At 51.4% G+C, this 22,294-nt stretch overlaps 1 long non-coding RNA gene across 1 annotated transcript in view; it reads right to left on the minus strand.

The window, feature by feature from the left end:
* The window catches only part of LOC140687294 (uncharacterized), a 75,737-nt gene extending 68,019 nt beyond the window's left edge, over nt 1-7,718 (minus strand). The window contains exons 1-2 of the long non-coding RNA XR_012061492.1: nt 7,605-7,718; nt 3,372-3,447 (exon numbers count right to left, since the gene is read on the minus strand). This is a non-coding gene — a long non-coding RNA (uncharacterized lncRNA). The remainder of the gene's footprint in view (nt 1-3,371; nt 3,448-7,604) is intronic.
* Between the last annotated feature and the right edge of the window lie 14,576 nt (nt 7,719-22,294).

Below are 22,294 nucleotides of genomic sequence, written 5' to 3' on the forward strand. Positions count from 1 at the left end.
GCCAAACACGTGTTAAGCACAGATTATAGTCTGCCCTTACGCTAAGCATTTTACGTACATTCTCCTATTCAGTTATCACTGCGGCCTTATGAAGATGCTATTATTATTAGCCCCATTTCTCAGATGGGTATGCCAAGGTACAGAGGAGTTAGGTCACAGGCCCAAGGTCATAGAGTGATGGAGAGTGGAAGAGACGTAAACAATCTTGACTCTTGAACCTCAGCTGTTAATCTCTTCTTGGTCTGCGTCCTGCTAAGTTTGGGCTTCTGCAACTGAACGTCTGAGGCTGAGGATGAAAAGAAGGAAAGAAGGAGGTGGGAAGGATATAGCTCAGTGGTAGAGTGCATGCTCAGCATGCATAAGGTCCCGGGTTCCATCCCCAGTACCTCCATTAAAATATAAATAAATCTAATTACCTCCCCCCCCAAACAAACAAAAATTTTTTTAATTAATAAAAAAATAGTTTTAAAAAAAAGAAGGGAAGAAGGAGAGGGCGAGGAAGAGGAGCAGAAGGAAGACAACGTGCAGAACTATTGGCCATGACGAAGCTGGCAGGCGGGCGGGGTGGGTTGCGTGGCTTACAGACTTTCTGCCCACATTTTCTTGTGAATAGTTTGGAAATATTTGGAAATACAGAAAGGTTGAAAGAACCGTGCCACGAACATCCATAAACACACCACCTAACTTGGCAATGAGCGTTTTCCTGTACTTGCTGGCTCTTGCTGGCCATCCACCCACTGAAAATGGCAGACACTGGGCAGGTTTTTTCAATCCAAAGAGGTGGTCAAGGCTGAGCTCTCTTGGGAAAACCACATGCAGTTCACATGGACACACGCAGGGGTGCATGTATGCAGGTGTGCACCCGTGGGCACACACGTGTGCACACACACAGGGGAAGAGGACACAGAGGATGAGGGTGGCCCGGCATTTGGAAGAGGGCCACCTCAAGTGGTCCATCAGCAGGCTCCTTCCCACATGCCATACCCACAGGGGACAGCCAGGCCGTCATGGCCCCATGGAGGCCACCAGGAGCCCTGGGGCTCAGGGCCAGGCTGGGGGGTGGGGTGTTTCCCTAATTGGCCAGCTTGTCCTTCACGAGCAGAGGAAACAGCCGCTGGCTTCAGCCTCCAAATGACAGGAAACGCCATGGAGGGCTATGCGGGCAGTAATTACTACTTTGAGAAAGGAGGTGGGGGAAGCAGAGGGGGAAACAGTTCCAACTCAAATCATCTGCTCATTGGGGGATGGGAGGATGTTTCAAGGAAAAGACATTTTGAAAAGCCTTCAATCAATCTGACAAGCAATTATCTGCTTAGCTGCTGGTACAAATCCCCCAGTGAGGGCTGGTGCCCCTCCCAGGAAAACAAGGGCCCCAGACTGACACTCAGCCCCCACCCCCCACCCCAGCCCCTAGCAGGCAGAAGAGTGAGCCGGGAGCTTGAGATCCTGCCTGGGAAATCCCATGCTCCAGAGGCACCGGGGGCCACAGGGGAGTCGCCTGATTTCCCTCCAACTCTCAGACCCACATGTGTACACACACGCGCACGCACATGCACACGCACATGCACACTACCCAGGGGCGACATGTGACGTGTCCCCACGTGTTGCAGACCAAGTCTGTTTCAAATAATCTCCGCTTCACCAGGTAACCGGAAGCATTCTCACATTTCATTAATTCCTTCAACAAACCTCTCCTTGGAAAGAAAATTCACTAGGGCATCCGATGAGAAGGATGAGGGAGGATACCCATGGCCTTCTCAAGACAGCTTGGGAAGACAGTCATTGTCACCTGCTTTGTGGCTCCAAACCCAGTTTGGGGATGTAGCATGGCAGACTGGGAGAGCCTGTCTGGGAGACAGTAAGGGAGCTGAATTTGGACCTAAGTATAAGAAGCAGGTGCTGGGCCCTCCTCTGGAGCCCTGGGAAGCCAGGCCGTGCAGGGTTCTTCTCTCCTCTGCCCACCCCAGCCTCCGTCTCCTCCTCGGGCAGCCCCGTCTCCCAGGCCCTGGCCCTAGCTCTCCCTCAGAAAGTCATCTAATTCCTCTCTGGTACAAGCCATTCAGGACACAGAGTGAGAGGGCTTGCCCACTGTCCTGCCAGGGAGGGGTCTTCCCTGGCCCTGCAGTTCTGGGCAGAGCCCAGGAATGAACCTCAAGTCAGGACACAAGAAACGGGGATAAAAATGGCCCGAGGACTCCCAGAGTCAGAGGCTGAAGGTGTGGGCACAGACACTGCTGGGAGCAGCAAGAGGAGGGGCAGAGCCCTGGCCAGCAAGGAGCTGGGGACCACGGCCAAGATCTCGGGGGATTCAGGGGGCAGCGGGGGCCACAGGCCTGGGGGAATGACAACACATCCCCCAGAACAGCCCCAGCAACCCACTGGGCCCAGGGCCCAGTGTGTGGGCTCCGATGCCCCAACCACCTACCTGTGAGGTACCGAGACCATGACCCTTTAGAATGTTTGACAAGTGGGGAGACTTTCCCATAGTCACAGTCACTAGCAGAAGGGTCTGAATTTCAACCCAAGTCCTGCTGACTCTAATCCCCATGCTGCTGACCACTCTGACCTATCAGCAGCCTAACGAGATCCTTATTCAACACAGAGCACATGCTCAAAAGTCAGCTGTTCTCATTTCTTTATTGCCCACCTTGGAGCCCAAAGAAGGTCACGTCAGCCAAGCTGAGTGTCCTGTGGGGAGGCCAGGCAGGATACCTGTGGAAGTTGGCGCCCTGCCTTTCACACTTGAACTTGAGTACAGGTTGAGAACTAAGTGCCATCCAGCCCGGTAGGCCCCACACACGGAGCTTAGAACAGAAGGATGTATTCCAGCTTTGACATCGGTGGGCTGGAGTCGGCTGGCCAGACTCGCAGGCTCTGCCCAGAACTGGGCGGAGAGGAGTGGCTGCTGCCTGGAAAGGCATTGAGCCCACCCCGCCCCGACATGTGGGCCCTCGCTGCACCAGCCACATTCACAGCAGCCGCTCCCCACACTCTGGGACACATAGGACACGTGCTCCCTCAAGGTCATCAGCAGGGAGAGGAACACATGGTTAGATGGCCTAAAATGATCCTGTTCGCCTGGCAGGGCAAGGAGGCCACTGTCGCCTCTCCCAGGACATCTCGTTTTGCCCTCAGTGTCAGGCAAGCTGTATCTGAGGCACTGTCAGACAGGCACGTTGCTCAGTGTGTCCTCGAGAGGACGCGCCCTCGTGTTTTATGACTAGAACAACCCAGGTACAAGATCAGCCCCAAGTTAAACCCAACCCCATCTCCCAACTGCAGTGCATGAAAGCAGAAACTCCCCACTTGCAACAGAGCTGGGGCAGACATCCAACCATCCATCCATTTCATCAGCATTTACTGCTGCCTACCTGTACCCAGCCTGCGGCAGGCACTGGAGGTGCAGGGACAAATGAGACACTGTTCCTTCTCTTCAGAACCTGAGGTCTAGAGGTGGAGACAAGAAAGGTGATGCCATTAGGAGGTGCTCCCTAGCGGGAATTTTGGCAACACACAGCTCTGTCCCTTTCTAACAATGCGACCTTAGTGAGTCATTGTCCTCAGCAAGCCTCAGCCTCCTCCCAGCAGAATGGGGTAGTTGGTGTCTCCTCTTGTTTGGGGAGGTGGGGAAAATGCTTGTAAAGAGCTTGAGGTGCTCAGTGTGCCAGCTGGGGTCATTCCTGATGGACTTCTGTGAAATGGGTATGACAATACTCAGCCTGTCTGCCTTTACAACGTGGTCACACCAAATAAGACAACGCCGAAGGAGAGTGTTGTATAAATGGCGACGTGTTGATTTTTATCACTCCCTCTTTCGGCAGATGTTGCTTGAGTGTCGGCAATGTGCCCATGTTGGTGCCAGGAGAGGCAATGGAGGCCCGGGTGTGGCCACAGATTCAGCAGCATCTGAGGACAAAGAGCAAGCTGTGCACAGACCAAATGGACCTGGTGTGATGAGAACAGCAAGAAAATCTTCTGCAGAGGAGGACAAAGGACGGAGCGGGTCATTAGCAGACGGGAGAGGTCAAAGCAGGCTTCCTGGAGGAAAGGGAGCAGCACTGGCCCTGCAAGGACAAATGGGCACCCAGGCTTTTCAAGGAGGAGCGTCGAGCTTGTTCTCCAGCTAGAGAATCAGCACGCCTGGGGTGTCTCAAGAGCAGTGACCCACACAGGTTTTTCTCGTTACCCATCCAGGGTACGTGAGTTCTGAGGGCAGAACTCCAAGAAGCCTGCAGGCAGCTGAGCTGGAAGTCAGTCTTCAAACCAGGAGGAGGAAAGGCCATCCAAGGGAAGCCTTGTGCCCGTGACCATGGAGGTGGAGCCCTGCACGCTAACAGGCGGAGAGGATGTTACCAAAGGCAAGTTCGTGTGCCCGTCGCACTGTGAGGCCAAACAAACCGAAACGTAGCAGTTTGGAGCAGAGAAAGGTTTACTGCAGGGCTGAGCAAGGGGGAGAGGGTGGCTCATGCCCAAGAAAAACCCGAACTCCCTGAAGGGTTTCCGCAAAGCATATTTAAAGGCCGGTAAGGGAGGAGGGTCGCAGGGTGCGTGGTCAGCTCGTGCACAATCCTCTGATTGGCTTATATTGAGGGGACAGGGCGGTCAAGACCATCAAGGAGCCAGAAGGTCTGGGGGCCACATGCTCTCAATCAAGTAGTTAAATTTCTTCCCTTCAGTGGTGGTATTTAGCAACTTAAAAACTCAGGAAATACACATGAGCTACTATTACATGATGCTTCAGAGAAGAGCTACAGCAGAGGGTATAGGGGAGGGGTCTGACCCTGGAAGGCCCCACAGGGCCCTGCCCGGTTACGGGGACATCAGCCTGGCCGTAAGCAAAGAGGGCAGGATGTGTTCCTGAGTTCAATCCACAGTGGCATCTTCCGCCAGCCTTGGTTGGTGGAGGCAAGATTGGAACCCACGTCTGGCTGTTCACGGCTGTTTTTCAGACCCACCAGGGATGCTCAGTTCTGGGGTGGGTTATGAGCCTCTGCAGGAATGGCTAATCGAATCATCACTTGGCCTTGCCTCAGGGACTCCCAGTTGGTCCTTTCCTGCACCCCATGCAAACTCCTCTCCCTTCAAAGGTCTTCCCATGTCAGTCCTTTTCTGTTCTCTATAGAAACCCAACTCCACCTACCCACCCCAAACCGCACCCTCCTCCCCAGCCCCACAAGCATCCTGTCACCTCCCCCAGGTCCCCAAACCACTTACCACTGTCACTAGGACCTAATGCAAAGTCACAGGGGAAGCCCTTGGCTGACAGCCACCCCAGGAAGCCACATTAGCAGCTTCATTAATCAGGGTCAGGTTTGCACTTCTATTGTCTGCTCTAATCACTTGTTTATTTCAGCTTTGGCGGCAGCCCCAGTGTATTACCATTATTACAGTCTGGCATGGGACAGAGTACACTTGCCTTGCACAGGCGCATAGGAACGGCGTTCTTGCATTTTGTAGCAAAAGACTGTTCTTATTCAATATCGCTAAAAACATCAGATGATGTTAAAAAGGGGATATAAATCCTTTAAAATGTATAATATATATATATATATGTGCTTTTGAATCCACAAAGAAAAGTGAATTAAAATAAAATAAAAGGAAATAACAGGTTATCTCACAGCAAACAAAATTATAAACAACAATACCTAATGCTGGTGAGGTTGCCCTGAAATTGCTACATAGGCCAACTTTGCTGGAGGCAAAGTAAATTAGCACAGCCTTTATGGAAAGTAAATTGGAAAATATGTATCACAAACCACAAAAATGTTCCTATCCTGAGACTCAACTGATTCCACTTCTGGGAATTTATCCTAAGGAAATGAGACAAATAAAGAGAAACACTCTGTGGAAAAAGAAGAGTGTTCATGAAAGCATGATTCCGAATAGGGGGAAATTGAAAGTGAAATTCAACAACACCCCGCATCAGTCCGATGAAATGACAGGTAACCATTCATCTGGTAATCTGCAAGACTGGTGGTGCAGCAGGGAAAGGCACTTGGAGACTACAACGTCAGTGGGAAAGCAGTGCTCACATTTCAACCTGATTATCAAGACCAGTATGTAAATACTGGACTAACATAGAAGTCACGGCGTTTGAAACGCTAGACCGTAGCCTTATGGGAAGGTTTTTTTTTCCCCTTTGTTTTCTGAATTTTCCAGTTGGGGTGTATACTGATTTTATAGTTCCTTATAACTGGAGCTAACAAATGATCACGCTTCACAGAAGAACCACAAAGAGAGCTTAATTAGACAGCGATGCTTTCACAAGACCCTTGGCCTGCCTGGCCCTCATTTCCATCTTTCTTGAGATCATCTACCCCATAAATGTCATGTGGGAGGGGGACAAACCTGGGAAGGCTTTTTAAGCCTTCGAATCAAGTGCTGCGAGGAAGAATGGGTTTGTCCAAAATACTGGCTAATGGTTGTGGTACCCTTAATACCCGTCCCTAACACCCCCATAAAGTGGGTAACACCGTCTCCATTTTACAGATGGGACAGCTGAGGCTCAGGGGGTGCTGAAGACTTGACCAAGAACAACTAAGGAGTTGAGCCCAGGACTCAAATTCCGGTCCCTCTGCTCCATAGTCCCTTCTCCGTGGCTGTTGTGTTTCGTAAACCGTGTTGATGATTTTTCTCCAATGGATATATTTTAAAAGAAGCTAATTCATTAAAAGAAATTGGAAGCTGTGGCTTGAAGGGAACTCAAGGCGGCCCATTCAGTCTGCCCAAGAGGCCCTGGAAGGGATGTAGTCTCAGGGGTTGGCTGGCTTAGCTTGGAAGAGGACTGGCATGGCCAGCAGCTACTAAACCCACTGGGGCCAAGCATTCCAAAAGAAGGCATCCACTTGACCAAGAATGTACCTCTGCAACCACAGAGACAGGCCCCAAAGAAGACAAAAGGGCTGGAGGAGCCTGCGATTGGCTCCCGGTGATGTCATGCCCCCACCCAGAATGCCCGTAAATGTGGCCTGCTCTGGGGCAACTTTATGGGGGCCTTGGTGTCTGCGCCATCCCTCCCTGGCGGCCAGGCCAGTGTGACAGCTCCTGTCTGTACCCCACCGGCCCCCAACACGTCCCCAGCCTCCCTGCACTGGGCCTCTCACAGCCTATAATTACCCGCGGTGCCTGGCTTTATGGGCTCCCGGAAGCGGCAAGAGGAAGCTCCTTGAAAGGGACCCAGGAATCTTGCCAGCAGGGGCCTCTTCCTCCCTCCCCTCTGAGCGGCTTAGAGAGCAGAACCCGGAGCCCTGCGGTGCCAAGCCTCTGCAGACACCCTCCCAACTCCCGGCTCCTCCACCTGGCCCCATCAGCGAGCATTCCCCCTGCCAACAACCCTTCAACCGCTCCCCAGGGATTTTAGGACAAAGTACAAATCGCTCCCTGTGGCTTCCAAGTATCTGCATGGTCCATGGTCTGCCTCATCTGTCACAACTCCCCCACCCTACTCCACAGGCTGGCAGCAACAACCCCCCCCCCATCGTTCCCACAAGTACCACACCCTTGCTTGCCCCTGAGCTACCTCAGATGCTAGTCCCTCTGTCTGAAACGCTTATCCCTCCCTCTCTCTTTTCTCACTTCCCGTTAGCTGGCTAACTCCCACTCACCCCTGAGGACTCAATTTAGATTTCTCTTCCCTCAGGCAGCTTTCTGTAGCTCTATCCTAGCTGGGCTAGGTTTGCCCAGGCCCACCAGGGGTGTGAGCTGCACAGAGTATAAGGTGTCTCTGCCACACGCGGGACACTTTGCTTCCACTGGAGCGGGTGGGGGTTGCATCAGTGTTTTGGGAGCTCACACCCCATGTGGCCCTGGGCAAGCCACTTGGCTTGTCGGAGTCTCAGTGTCTATCTGTAAGGTGGAGACAATGCACGTAACCACCTCATAAAGCTCTCAGGGTGATTCACTGGAGTCAGACACGAAGAGCACCTCACACAGTACTGAAGACACATTACGTTGTACCGGGGCCGGCGAGAAGCCACAGCTATTTCTTGTTCACACAGGTTCTCATTAAACTGGGCTTTTTGCACCTTTGGTCACCCCAGTGACGTCAGCAAGCTGTCAGACTCTCACTGAAGCATTGATCAATATAGTGACTGAGACCAGACCAAAAGAGACTCCGCCGAGAGTGTCGCGGGCCCCCTGATCACCACTTTGGGAGTGTTCCCACCTAACCGCCTCCCTCCTTCCCCCCTCCCCTGTCCACCGGATGTGGATGCTCCAAGGGCTGCCAGCTCTGTCAGCGCTCACATCAGTATCTCCAGATCCTGGCAGAGCAACCGATCCAAGAACCTAAGTCGACGCCCAGGTCATGGATGGCGGGAAGCCGAGAAGGCGTCGGTGCGGTGTTGCTCTCACTCTCACATTACACGCAGGAGCATCAGCGATAACACAAGGCGGCACCACACATCAGACCCTTCCCTGAGACTCGCCGAGTCCTCACTGCCGCTGGTGCCATGCTGTCACGTCCGCTGTCCAGATAACGGAAAACTCAGGAAAACGAAGGCTCAGGTAAGCTAAGTGACCTGCTCAGGACCCCAAAGATACCACGTGGGCCCGACCCCAAAATTCTACAGTGGCATAAACCATCCATTGTGGGGGCTTTTTAGAATTTTTTTTTAATTCAGTGCAAAGGTACTTTCTTTCTTATAATGTATTTATTTTTATTTATTCTAATTTCAGGTGGGCGGCAATTAAGTTTGTTTGTTTAATGGAAGTACTGGGATTGAACACAGGACCTCCCGCACGCTAGGCGTCACTCTACCACTGAGCTATACCCTGTGGCTTTAAAACATGCCCATAGTTCTCAGATGCTGCTCCCACTGGGGTGTGGGGTCTATACGCCCTCCTCTTGAACCAGAGGGACTTGTGGCTGCTCTGACCAATGGAATATGGCAGGAGTGCAACAGGCATGACTTATGAGGCTACGTGACTTCCTAGGCTACGTCATAACATGCCCTGCAGCTTCTTCTTTATTTAATCGCCCTCAGAGTCCTGAGCCACCATGAAAAATCCCACAAACCTACTATCCTGAGACCATGATGCTAATGGCCACTCCAGGTGACAGTACCATCTGAGCACAGCCTCCAGCCGTCCCAGCCAGGGAACCAGACATGGGAGTGAAAAAACCATCTTGAAAGTGTGCCCCCAGGCCCCACCATTCAAGTCATCCCAGGTGACACCCCAGACATCGTGGAGCAGAGAAAAGCTGTCCCCATGGCGCCCTTCCAGAATTCCTGGTCCGAAGGAGCTGCGCGCAGGCGGAAGGGGCTGCTGTGTCTCACCAGCAGGTTTTGTGACAGCTCGTTCTGCAGCAAAAGATAATCAGGACCCCACCTGACAATGGTCCCTCTTTCCTTGGCCCTTTGAATTTGACAGTCCCATCATTGTCAAAGTCAGAAGCTCCACGTGGACCCTGTGGAAAGTCACATCCGGCCCAGGTGTTTGGGCTGAATGAGGGGAGACCAGACTCGTTGGAGACCTGGACTTCAGCATCCTGAGGATTTGACAGCCCATCCGTCCATCCCTCAGCAGCTGTGGCACGGCTGACTGTGCCTGGCCCTGTGCTAGAGACGGGGCTACAGTGTCAGAAAGAAACAAGCAACAAGTGGACGCAGGCCCTGCCCTCAGGAGCTCGCAGTCCAGCTGGGGAGACTGACGTCGGAAAGTAATGTTAAGCTAGAAATGGAATAACATGAGGGACCTCTAACCATGTCTGGCAGAGGGAGCAGGGAAGCCCTAGAAAGGTGACCATCAACGAGCTGATCAACAGTGCAGTGTCCATCCCAAGCAGCAGAAGGAGCGAAAACTATAGGCAGAGAAAACAGCCTGTGGAGAGGCTGGGGCTGAGCGCACATAGGGCATTCAGGGGCACGACAGAGAGCCAGTGTGGCAGGAGCAAAGGCCCTGGGGCAGATGACAAGAGGGGAGACTGGACAGGGCTGCAGGGGCTGAATGACAGACTCATCAAATTGCTGGACCATGACCCACCCCTCCTTCTCGGATTTCCTAAGCTGTCCTGCCTCTCTGACCCTCCCGTCACCACTTATGCATCCACGTCCTCAGTCTCCGGTCATCACGGCCGTGTGAGACTTTCCTCCTCTCAAAATACCAGTAATTCTCAGCTGCCCACACACTCTTCTGATAACCCCCAAATTTTAAGACACAGCATATGAAATGGCAATATTTGACCGTGTTTGACTTTTTAAAAAAGCCTGCAACTGAAGAAAAAAATTAAAAAACCAGCAACTTGAACACTTCAGCTTAATGTTAAGCCATCACCCCTTTCCAGGTACCTTCTGCAAAACTCCACTCGGCAGAGCAAGTCTTAACACTCATTATTTTCTGAGGCTCGTAGTTTTAAACTAATTTTGCCGAGAGGAAATTACGTCGTAATTTCAAATAAAATCATATATAGTATGCACATTTTGAATTCCATCTTGACCCTCCAGGGATGGTGACACCGCATCTCCCAGACGTGAGACCTGCTGGTCTGTTCTGGAGCAGGCGCTCTCACTCACTCCCTCTCAACTCTTCAGACTCGACTTCTTTGGGACGAGGGGCCCATAACCCCAGGAAGTTCCCAGGTATAAGAAGTCTTAGAGGGGACTTGAGAAAGATGGCAGGTTGGCCAGTTTGCAACTCAGAATCAAATGAGTTTGGAGATGACACCAGAGATTGCTATGGCTGGCCACACAGCAGCTGCCCCAGAAAATGTGTTTGGAATCTAAATCTGAAAAATGCAAGAGTTCTTCTCCAGCTCCAAACCCAAGAATTTGATAGCAAAATAATGGGACTAAAAAGGCTCCAAGCTTTGCTTCTCCCACCAGCCAGCCAGACCCTGGTACAGAGAGAGAAACTGAGGCCTGGAGACAAGAAGAGACGGGCTCCAGGTCGTGGCTTGAGGTTGGGGTTGGGGTGAGAAGCCAGGCGCCCAGGACCCCATGTGCTCCTCCACCCCTGCTGAATGGGAGTGGGTGCCCAAGTGGCCGATCAGCCTCCATCTCAGGCCACAAGCTGCTTGTGTGCACTGCTGTTGGCTCAAAGGGGCAGGCCGAAGGCCATCTGGTCACCTGTTGGGCATTGCAGTGTGAATACGTGGACGGAGGCACAGGAGTGGAGGTGGGACGGAGGGTGGTTTTACAATCTGCCCTGCATCACTGCACCCCCGAGATTCTGAGAAATTTGGTGAAGGTGTTACATGTCTTGGGCCTTGGCCACTTAGGACGGTCAGAGACGGGGCATGTCCTGCCCCAGAGCAACCCGCACCCTCCCAGAGCTGGGAATCCTGGGCTTCTGGCACTCTTGCTCATCCCTAGCACTGGCCCATTCAGAGGCGGAGGGTGGTTCTGGACCTTGGAAGAATCTGTGAGGCCAGGCCAGGCCAGATCTGACCGTGTCTGTGTGTGTGTGTGTGAGTGTGTGTGCGCTCACACATCACAAAGAGCAGCTCAGCCAACCTCAGCACCAGCCAACATGTATTGGCACCTCCTCTGTGCCCAAGGGAAGAGAAAGTTAATAGCAACCATCCCCCACCCCGAAAAGGAGCTCAGAGTCCAGCGAGGGAGCAGGAGTCTAGGAAAACCTAAGAGCCCGTGCCATACAGCAGTGCCTGCAGTGCCTTCCAGTTTAATCTACCCAGCACCGAGGAGGGGGGTGTTATCCCCATTGCAGCTGAAGCACTTGAGGCTGGGGAAGGCTAATGGGAGCACCTATGGAATGTTCCATGGGAGGCCAGGGCCAATCTGCTTTTGCTCACCATTGAAGTGACTGGCACATAAACGACAAATGCCCAGTAAATCTTCGTTGAGTGAGTGAGTGAGTGAATGAAGTGTCAGAGGCAAAATTAGAACGCAGGTCCGCCTCCTCCAGAGGCCCAGATGCTCTTCAATTTGAAAAGAAGTAGAAATCAACACAGAGCATTATGGGAACTACAGTGTTAGACACTGTTGGAGGGGATGGGGAGGAGCACAAAGCATGAGGACATTTGATGGAGGTTTTGAAGTATAGTTAGGAGTTCTCTAGGCTAACCATTCATTACCCCCAGATATTTAATAAGCACCTGTTATGTGCCTGGAACTCTTTTAGGAGTTTAGGATCCATCAATGAAAGATATAAGATTTCTGCCCTGTGGGACTTAGAACATTCAAGAGGATCAGAGGGAGAGGGCATCTCAGGCAGAGGGAAGAGCGAAGGTAGAAGCAAGGAGGTATACCTTGGGGATGCAGAGTAGGGGGTTCATTAGGTTCACTTACATACATATATATTTTATTTATATATATATATATATTTATTATATATATTATCTATATTTATATATATTATATATATAGTGCATTTTTCTCCTAATTTAAGCCATGGAAAATCTGAGGCTGTAGAGGTTTTTAGTGTCATTTAAGAGAAAAGAAATTATACTTCCTCATTATCCATCTTTTCATATTTTATATTGATTTTCATACTGAAAAATATTTATTGCCACATTTAAAGCTGCAATCTTTATGTCAGGTACCCAGGCTCCAGCATGGGTGGTTAAGTTGCTTATAAAATATGTGACATGTTTTAATTTCTTTAAATCAATCAATCAATCATTCCTGATGTCCCTGGCAGGGATAAGATAGAAAACAGGCTTTTATTTTATTAGAAAACTGAGGTTGTCAACATTTCAAATGAAAGGTTGCCTGACCCATGTTTCTGCAGATTGTTGGGGAAAAGTTAGACAACTCCAGGGCTGAACTTGGATGTGGTTCTGTGGAGGAGGGGGCAGCGAGAGGGTCTGGCACCCAAATGGGACTCCGTGGGGCATGCGGATGTGAATGCAACAAAGGTTGGGGCAGCTCCTCCTGTAAAAAGTGAGGAGATGACAGCTGACCTCCACTGGGTCCAGATGGGGCTGCCTGGCCAGATCAGAAGGAGAATTCCAAAGATCCAGTGCCAAATAAGGAAGTGGAAGTGAAGGAAGGAAAGGGGCAGAGGCAGGAACCATAAGGGTCTTTGTAAGCCAGGCATGGCGAGTCAGGTGATGGGGATACAGACATGGGCGGCGTAGGGACCAGGGTCTACAGAGGCTGAGGAACAGGCAGGGGCTGAATGATTAGGGTGCCCAGGACATAGCCTGACCCAGAGCAGGCACTCAGCAAATAACTATTAAGTGTGTGGTCTTGAATACCAGGCAATTTGTTGCCTTTTTTTTTTATGACAGCTTTGATAGGTTGGATGCTTTTTATGTGCTCAGAGGTAAATCTGCCTCTCATTCATTCATTCATTATCTCATTTTACAGATAAAGAAACTAAGGTTCAGAGAGGCTAGTGGCTTAGCCAGGGTCACACAGCAGGCAAGTGCTGGAATCTGGGCTTGAGTCCAGCTCTGTGTGAGTCCAGCCCCTAAGGCATTTGTGTCTTGGGACTCGGTCCTGCAGAGAAGGACGTGCAAAGACCAGGCTGCACCAGGACTTTCATGGGACCTAGAAACTGTTTATATTTAAAATTATAATTCATGACTGTGTTGGTTTAAAGAAAATTATAATCCAGGCTAGATGCTATGCACTTTATTTCTTCTGACTTTAAGGAAATTCAGATATTTCTATGGGCCCCTAAAAGTATCCTGAGCAGTAGCCCAGGGCCCGTTGTGTCGGCCAGAAAAGTCAGAGGAGCAGGTCCTGGGCATGGCGTCTGTGCCTAAGAAAGCTGTCCGCCCCCTTCCAAACTAACTAAAGCCACTCTGTGTGGCCCTTGGAGGCACCCAGTGGGCCGGGGGGTATCCCACGGCACATGCCAGACCCCTCCGGGAGCTCATCCCCCACGCGGTGACTCTCCTTCCAGAAACGTTTTATCCCTTCAGCTGCACCGTCAGAGAGGAGAAAGGCCCAGCTGCCCCGGGACTCAGACCAGGCCAATTCTGTGCACACAGAGAAACAGTAGGAAAATCCAGCCTGGCCCGGGTCCAGCCCCAGCCCCGCCCTGTCCCCAGCTCCAGAGGAGGAGAGAGGCTTGGCTGCCCTCTGCCCTCCACCCTTACCCTGGGCTTCCCGGAGCTACCTCTCTGGGAGAAGCCAGGCCCCACGGGTGACCTTTGGCATCTCTGATCTCTGTCTTCCCTCCCTCCTCCCCCACCCTCATCACTCAGGAAGGGCTGGAAAAGGGCACTGGCAGGTGGGAAGATGGAGGACCTGCCCCACCCTAAGCCTCCCGGAGCCCACCCAGCCCCCTCTCACCCTGGGCTCTGGGATCGCCCACCTCAGCCTCCTGCAGGCTCTGTGTGTCTTACATAGAAATCAGATCACCCTTCCCAGGCTTCCAGCAAATCTCCCGCCCCAGTCCCAGTTGTTAGTTTCTGAAAGAAAACAGAAATAATTTTCAACTTTTTTGTGTGCCAGGCTCTGCGCTAAACACTAAAGTTATTCAACACCTGTAACAGCTCCACTGAGTAGGTCCTATCCTTGCCTCGTTTAGGGAGCAATGTGGGCAAAGAGGCGCACTCAGGGTCACACCGCAGTAAGTGGCGGGCTCCAGAGTCGGCTTGCTCCAAGCACGGGGCTCCTGCTCTTCTCAAAATTAAATTCTTCAAAGCCTCCCACGTCGCCATTCCCTAGCCTGACTCTCAAGACCTCCCTAACCCAGACTTTGCCAAACTTTTGTAACACACACACACACCACGGCTCCCCGACGTGGCGTCACCCACACACACACCACGGCTCCCCCACATGGCACCAGGCGCACTCCAGCCATCCAGAACCACTGATGAGGCTTCAGACTCCCACATCATTCCAGCCTCCCGTGCCCTCGGCCTAGAACATTCCCGTGGAGGAATTGCTCTAATGGATAAAGCATGAGGTTTTGACAGACTGACCCAAGTCCGAATCCCACCTCCACACCCCTGGGTCCAACTGTGTGACCTTGGGCAAGTCATTGCACCTCCCTAAACACTGATTTCCTCAATTATAAAATTGGAGCCACAAAGCCTACCTCGTTACTCTTTTCATGAGAGTTCACTGCGAAGGGACAGGAGGCGTGACCGGCACAGGGTGGGAGTTCAGTGGGTGCTCTCTCTGCTGGCCCCACTGTCACTGTCACTGCCACCAGTTCATCCCTTAAACCTCAGCTCAAATATCACCTCCTCTGAGACGCCCTCCAGGGGTCCCTCAGACAAGCAGAGTGCCGCCCCTGGGCTGCGAGCTCTGGGAGAGTCTGGGTCTCTTCTGGACTCCAGCCCAAAACACAAGGTTGACTTGTGTTGTTGGAAGGCGAGAAGGAGGGAGAATTAAGTGGAGAAGAGGAAAGAGGCTGGCGGTTGATCCTGGGATTGGACACTGGAGGTTAATGGTGGAAAATAACTTAGACCTTAGTTATTTTAGTTATTAGGCCCAAGGTGTCTGGGAGCAGGAAGAACGGCAACCCCTTCAGTCAGTTTACCCAGTCACCCAGCTGTGTGGACAACCCCATTATTTCCTAGGGTGCCCCCTGAGTGGACACCAAGTCCTGCCTACACCGTCCCTGCAAGAGCCCCCAACACCCTTCGTGGAACTGAGTGGGAGTCTCAGGAAGCAGAGTCAGGCTGGACCCCAACCTGGTGGGCTTCCCACAATTTCGGAGAGATTCTCACAGTGGTTTCCAGTCCTCATTATATACCAGTCTTGTGCTAGATAGGGAATCGGATTTGGTCCTTCTCCTGGCCCTTGGAGGTGGGGAGGGGCAGGGATGGGAAATAGGGAAATCTGCTGGCTAAGCCAGGGGTGAGCAAAGACAGAGCCCCACCCCCTCCTCCCACTCCGCAGCCTCGTTCCTATCCCTGTGCCGCCTCCCTCACTCACTCACACCCTCCTCCTCTCCATCCCAGCCTCTATCTCAATCCCACCTCTCTCCTACTCTTCCCCATTTCCACTAACCCATGCTCCCCTTCCTCCATCTCCACCCTCCTCCAGGGCTCCATCCCATCCCAGAGAGCTGAGGTAATAACAGCCTTCAAACTAGCCCGACAGGTTCCAGCGACCCAGCCCTGCCCCAAGGCAGATAAGAGGTGGAGCTGTGAACCCCCAGCTGCTGGCTGCCTGAAAGCACCAATTATCTCCGTGATCCCCAGCCAGCCTGGCTTGGTAGCCCTGGGGGAGCTGGGGGAGGTAGGGGGCAGGGGAGGATGCCCTGGGCACCGGGACTGTGTTTTCAGACCCCAAAGTCCAGAATCACTCCAACCAAGGATGCAGCCTCTTCTGAGAGCTGACAGGTCTGAAGAATTCGGCCAAGCCAGACACATTGACTCACGTTTAATTACGCATGGAACCAATCATCTGATTGAAACGAGTGAAGTTTCACAAAAGGAGATGTGAAATGCAAAGCGGGGTGGGGGGAGGAATTAGCAACTTTTTTTTTCCTATGAGAACATTGTTTGAAGCTTTGACCTGAACCCTCCATGAAAAATCTCTTTTAGAGCCAGGGTTTCTGAACCCAGCTGCCTCCACCCCATCCTCTCCTGCATGCCCCCCACCCCACCCCTGGGCCAGTGAAAGGAACTGAGGAAGGGGGCCTGGTCAGAGCATATGAAGTCCTTGTGGGATTATCTGTGTGAATGTGAGGAGATGTGTGTGTCTGTAAGTCTGTGAGCAAATAAATGAGTCACATGGCCAGGGTTCAAATCCCAGCTCCACCTCTTAGCTGAGTGACCCTTGGCAAATTACTTAACCGCTCTGTGTCTCGCTTTCCCTATGTGTAAAATGGACTAACAAGGAGTTACTCACCTCCTGGGGCTGTCATGAGAAGGGAAGGAATTCATAAATAGAAGCGCGTAGCCAAGTAACCGTGGTGGGTGAATTTCAGCGTTTGCTATTGTTACTACCATCCATATCACTGTTAACAGTGTTAGCCGCCTTAACCGAATCATTGTTACTATTCTGATTACTTAGAACTCTGCCTGGAGCCATACGGCACACTCAACCCAAGTAGCATCGACTGTGTGTGTGCATGTGTGTGATCTGACCAAGGAGGGGCCCTGTGGATGAATAAGTGGATTTTCCTGGGTAAACGGCGGTTCTGTATTACAGTTCTATAAATTGGAAGTTCGACCCGGTTGCACTGGGCTAAAATCAAGGTGTCTGCAGGAGCGTCTAGGAGAGGATTGGTTTCCTTGCCTTTTCCAGATCGTAGAGGCCACCTGCACTCCTCTGTTCACAGCCCCTGCCTCCTTCTAAGCCAGCGACGTTGTGTCTCTCCAACCTTTCTTCCCACCCCATCTCCCTCTGCCCACAGTCCAGAAAGGTTCTCCACCTTTCAGAGCATTGTGGTCACATCTGCCACACCGGAAGAATCCAGGGTAATCTCCCCATCTCAAGGTCATGATCCTACTCATATCTGCAAAGTCCTTTTTGCCACAGTAAGATAACACATTCACAGGTTCCTGGGATTAGAGCAGGGGCATCTTTGGGAAGCCATTATTCTGCCTCCATAAATGGGAAGAAGCCCCCTGGCTCTAAATTTGTGTCACTTGAGTCCATCAGAAAGCATCTCTCCTGGAGCTTGGGGCAGTGGAAGAGGCTGGAGGTGGCCAGACTGACAATGTACAAGCTACAGTCTCCATGTTCAATGGCATCCCAGCTTAAATTCCCAGATCCCGTATCTAGCCATGTTTGGGTCACTCCTCCCAGATCTGAAAGGGCAGAGAGGTGTGGCTCAGACTCGGCCATTGATCTGGCTCAGTGTCTGTGCGGACATCGCTTCCTGGCTGAGCCTCATCTGAGGACCACACGGGATTACATGTGACATTCCTGGGACAGTGTTGGGCATACAGTAAGGGCTCAGCTGGTGTTTCAATACGCCCATTCCACATCCTTAGGACATGAAGATGAGGTTTTCATGAACAATAGCAGTCAGAGTGTGTGCATGTGTGCGCATGCACAGGAACGTGGGAAAGTGTGTGAATACATGCACATGAAGGTGGGAATCAGCGGTAAGACAGTGCGTCCCTGCATGAAGAACTGAGCCCCGTGCTCTTTCCCACGGGCCAGGCACCTCCCAACCACGTTCCTTTCATGGCCAAAGCCATTGCATCCACTGACCCCACAGTGCTGGGAGCCTGACCACAGTGAGCTGCCCCAAGCAGGACATTTCTGTGAAGTCTCCTTTTTCACACAGTCTGTTCCAGAGGCTGCCCACTGCTACTTTATTATAAAGAACCATGTTTCAAGCTGCAAATTTTTGGAACACTGTGCAACTGTTTAAAAGTGTGAGGTCAGACTCTGGACAGACAAGATGTCCAAAACATGTTGTTAAGCAAAAGAAAAAAGTGAGTTTCATAACACCGGGGGATAGGTTGGACCCATTTTTGTTTAAAAAAAAAAAAAAGTGTCCATCTTGCCAAGTTTCAAAGACACAGACGCTTTCAAGGCACAAGACGGGACGTGAAGGGATAGAAGGCTCCAGGGAGAAGTGAGGCTCATGTCACCCTGCACATGTAACCTCCCATAAAAAACACTCAGATTCCAGTTTTCAAAGTGGGCAGTCAGGCCTTTGGCCCCTGGAGCCTTAGAAAGAGTGTGGGGTGTGTGTGTGTATGGTATGTTGTGGGTGGAGTGTATAAATTCATTATGATTTTGTAGTGAGAGAAGTTTTCCTTTTTTCGTTGTTTACATTGTGTATTTCCTTCATTTTTTAAAAATAAGCTTATATAGGTATCCCACAAGTCTTCCTACAGTTTTAAGCTTAAAAGCTAGGATTTCCCTAATCATAAAAAATAAAGGCAAAGAAGTCAATATATTTGTGTAACAATGGTACCTGGGAAAAATCAGAGATGTTTGTTGCTTAGATTCTAACACTGCTGGGTATATGTGTGGCAGTGACACTGACCAAGGTTGGCTGTGAATCCATGCTGCTTCTTCCCCAGGGATGAGCCTGCCAGCTTGGGGAGGCTTCAGGGAAGGTCAGCAGGGTCCAGAGCCCAGACACAGGATGTCCTGTACACTCAAACAGGCGCGCACACGCACACGCACACGCACACATACATACTCATGCAGGTTTCTGTGAACAGATCCCCTAGTGATGTGTACTTTCTGTTCTCAGTGAGCACTGGTCTAGGAGACGACAGACCTGGCTTCCATGGCTGACTCTGCCCCGTGATAGCTAAGAAGCCTTGGACGTGCCTTTTTCACTCTCTGAACTTTGATTTCTCTATCTGCCAAATAAGATAAAAGGTGCCTGAGACATGGTAGGTGTTTAATAAATAGGGTTTCTAAGGAAGAGAGGCCCATGGCCTGTCCCCAGTCCCTGGGCTCCAGCCAGGTAGAAGTACGTCATCAGAAGTGGGCTGGCCGCCTGCAGAGAGCAGAGTCCACTGGTCTGATAAGGTCAGCCTCACTCGGCCCCACACAGAGCGGCCTCTGTCCTCTGATCACCTGCACCCAACTGATTCCAGGACATGTGCCACACGATCCTGGGGCCCCAGGGCTCAGGCAGTCCTCACTGCCTGCCTGGGGGGCAGAGGGGAGAGGGAAGCAACATATTCCCATTTTGCAGATGGGAAAATTAAGGCTTAGAGAGCCAATGTAACTTCCATTCATAGATTTGCTTTCATTCATTCATTCATTTACTCATTTGATGTTTAAATGAGATGCTAATGAGGATCAGGCCCTGGGTGAGGCTCAGAGCAGTGGGGAGCAGCAGTAAACCAGACCCTCCAGGCCCATGTCATCACAGAATCAGGACCAGCTTCACAAGCGTGTGACCTGCGTAGTCACACAGGACCCCCACCATCAGAAAGGGCCAGGCTTGCTTTAATGCTCCATTGCCATCTTAAATGTCTCAAAAAATTTTAAAGACACCCTTTATCTTCATTTTGTACTGGGCCCTGAAAATTACAAAACTGACAGAGTTAAGAGGGTCACAAACCCAAATAAACAGTTCCCAGTAGACGGATATAGGGGAAAGAAATCTGGGCAAAGCTTGGAGAGGTAGGGGTGAGCAGTAATGGGTGGGGGTGACTGACTCAGTCAAGAGCTTTAGTGGGGCCTTCCGAAGGGAGTAACTTTATGGCTGAGGCCTGAAGAATGGGTGGAAATTGGCCTGGTAAAGAGGCAGAAAAATGAGATGAAAACTCAGTTTCTTTATAAAATGGAGATAGTCACCGGACCCCACAGGACCGACCATCACAAGGTTTCATTCAGTTCATTCATGCATTCCATTCATCGATCTATTCATTCATCCAGCCAATATATTTCAATCACCTACTATGTAGTAAGCCCCGAGCGGGTGCTATGGACCAACATAACAGTGGAGGACAAAATACAACATGCCTACATCACATGTATCCTAGCTGGGAGATGGATGTTAAAACAACTTACTACACAGACAAGTGTTTATCCATTCCTAGGATTTGGGTGGCGAAGATGCACAGGGGGACGAGGAGCACATGATGGAGGCTGAGCGTGGCTCGGGGGCAAAGTTGTCAGCCTCATCCAAGGCCCAGCACAGAGGAGGCCCTGGGAGAATGCAGGCTGTGGAGCCTGGCTTGCATTCTGTTCAGCTGTAGGCACAGTCCCAGGGCAGAGCTATGGGCCAGCAGGCACCATGCCAGCAGCCACCTGACTGTGCCCTGGTCCCCAGGGTAGTGAGTGGACATGGGGAGGAGCTAGCGCATGGCAGGAGGAGGTCAAGAAAGCAATAAAAAGTTAATTAAAGGGAAACAGCTTTCAGAGAGGTTGGGAGGGAGGTTAGCATTACTGACCAGCAACTGTGTGCCTGTATTTCCATCACATATGACAGTCTGCTTTCAGAGCCCTCGAAGGCAGGTGCCCCGTGTTACACAGGAGGAAAGTAAGTCTCAGATAGGCTAAGCAACCATCCAAGATCTCATGTGAAGTTGGGACCAGAATGCAGTGTATGACCCCCAGAGTAGTCCCTACTACCTCCACTCATCTTGACCAAAAATCTGTCCAGGGACTTGACAGTCCACCAAAGAAACTTCTCTCCAGCCCCAGGACTAGCAATGCTTATGTTTCTCCTGAGCATCTGGTTTGCATTTCCTTGAGAGAAGCACTGTGGTTCTTAAAGGTTGTCTTTTTCCCCCCTTTTCCCATTGGCCACTAGGAAGCCCAGAGGCAACTCTATAGCCCATCTCAATATAGACTTTACGTCACATGTGAATCATAATGTCATTTCTGGTTCAGCCTCATTCTTTTACCCTGCTTTTATGTTCTGCTTCCTATTTCTCACTGATTCGTGCTATGGGTTGGCTCACTCCACTATACGCAGCTTCATTAAGCCATCTTCAACCTGTTCAGCTTTTTCTACATGCCCGCTTCAGCCTTCCCTCGCTGCAGAGAGACTTTCTCTGACTCCTCCCACACCAGGCCCAGGGGAGCTGCCCCGACGCTCCATTCTTACCCTTTTCCCCTTCAAGCTCCCACCCCTCCTCTGACCAGCACCCCAGAATCCACACTCCACTTTCCTGGGAAATTGATGCTTATTGGCCCAGCTTGGGTCAATGTCCACTCTTAGTCACATGGCTCAGCCAGTGACACAGCAGCATGGTTCCATCCTTGCAGGGTGATACCCAAACTCCTCATCCTGGAATTCAAGCCCCTCAGGACCTGTGTGCAGACTGCAGTTCAAACCCTAACTCGTCCACTTCGCAGGAGGATTTGGGCACAACCCCCTAATCTCTGCCCAAACTGCCACCTGGGAGCACAGGCTCACAGTCACTCGGAGTCACCATGGGATGACTCGGGAATCAGCGAAGTCGGAGAGGCAGAAGTGCTGAGCACAGAGTGTTTGCTGAGTGAATGAGAGGATTCATGCCTGAAGATGAGCAGGCTTTCATTAATTTACCCACACACTCCACTCCCAACTGCTGGGCCGTGGCCCCTATACCTGCTCTTGACCCTCTTGGTTCCCAGAGACACAGGAAGGACGTGGTGAGCAGCCTCTGACTTCTGGCTCTGTAACCTGTGTCCAGTAGGTTAAAGGTGGTGAGCTCACACACACACAGAGCACATGCGCAGACTCTGCAGAGGGATGGGCGTCTACAACCCTGGGCTCAAGCCCTGCCCATCCTGGTCCTCCTTCCCTGGGGGAGCCCACGATGTGCCTGCTTCCAGAAAGCTTGTTGAGGAGTAAATCTGAGCCCTTTTGCCCTTTTCAAGCTTCTGACCATCTCCTGTCCCCTGGGCCTCCCCTGGGATTGGGAGGGGCTGGAGGGGAAGGCAGAGGGGTGCTGTTTCTGCCGGTGAGAACCTGCCCCGCACAGGCCGCTGCACTTCCTGCTTTCTGTGCATTTTCTCATTCACTCCTCGTTTCTCCTTTACCGCCCTGCCAGATTAATATG

The sequence above is a fragment of the Vicugna pacos genome, chromosome 19 (genome assembly GCF_048564905.1).
Source record: "Vicugna pacos chromosome 19, VicPac4, whole genome shotgun sequence".
Taxonomy (NCBI): domain Eukaryota; kingdom Metazoa; phylum Chordata; class Mammalia; order Artiodactyla; family Camelidae; genus Vicugna; species Vicugna pacos.